Below are 1,270 nucleotides of genomic sequence, written 5' to 3' on the forward strand. Positions count from 1 at the left end.
TCAGGTTATTTTAGGAAGTGATTAATATCTGTTTAAACTTGGAATGGGAGGAACGCCCTGAAACACGCAGGAGAGAGGAATAGGGTCAGATTATTGCACATAGGAGCTCATAGCTAGGAAATTTCCCTCTGGTAATTCAGCCTAAAATTTCCATCATTCAACTTCATCCCATTTGTCTCCGAGAGTACCCTAAGCAGTTCCCCTCTTTCCTTTTTATTTATATGATTCCAATACTTAGAGATGGTTATCATATCCTTCCCAGGCTGTATCTGGCCAAACTGAGGTTATTTCACTCTTTTCATCTTTTCTCATAAGTCAGTCCCTCCTTTATCATGCTTTACTGCTCTTCTTTGAACTGTTGCCAATCTGTTGACATGTCATAGTGATTAAAATATCCATTGTTTGTTGTTTCATTCACCCAAGAATAGGTAAAGAGGGAATTGTACCTGCCTGATCAGTAATCTCCTGCAACCTTCAGGTTGCTCTCTTTGGACTACTTGGAGAATTGAAAGAGTGAATACTCTTGGCCACAATAACTCATGATAACTTCCAATTGAAGTAAGGAGAGCTTGAGACTGCCTTTAACATAGTACATATATACATCAATGACACCAAAGATTTCTTGAGGCATTGAAAAGTAGTATTATTTCCTCAGACCTTTACTAAGTGTTGTGCATAATGAAGAAAAGGCATATGTTGCTTCTCAAGAGCTTATAATCTTTCTTAAAAATTTATTTTATTTTTAATTTATGGAATAAAACAAGCATTTCCATAACAAAGCATAATAAAAAATGGTGATTGCACATGAAACTACAAATCTACTACATATAACTTGTTATTCTTTTTAAATATGCAACAAAGTTATCATTTAAATTTCTTTTTTTTCTTCCTTCCATCCCCCTTGTCCTGCCCTAGAGATGGCTTTGTAAAATGCAACACACTCTAAAAATGTACCATTATTATCCCTCTCAATTGGTAGCATGCCACAGAACAGTGATTCTTAACGTGTGGCTTAGGGATGCCTGGAGGCATCAACTCAGGGGATCTGTGAAGCAATACAAAAAGGAAAAAGTTCTGAAGACATTTACCCATCACCAGATCTTCTGACTCAGAAGCTGGCTCTCTATGCCACGAAGCCTAGGAAGGAAGGAAAGAAAGAAAGAAAGAAAAGAAAGAAAAGAAAGAAGGGGGGAGGGAGAGAGAAAAAGGAAGGAAGGAAGGAGGGAAGGAAGGAAGGAAGGAAGGAAGGAAGGAAGGAAGGAAGGAAGGA

Source organism: Vombatus ursinus, unplaced genomic scaffold, assembly GCF_900497805.2.
Source record: "Vombatus ursinus unplaced genomic scaffold, bare-nosed wombat genome assembly UNPS02000580.1, whole genome shotgun sequence".
Lineage (NCBI taxonomy): Eukaryota > Metazoa > Chordata > Mammalia > Diprotodontia > Vombatidae > Vombatus > Vombatus ursinus.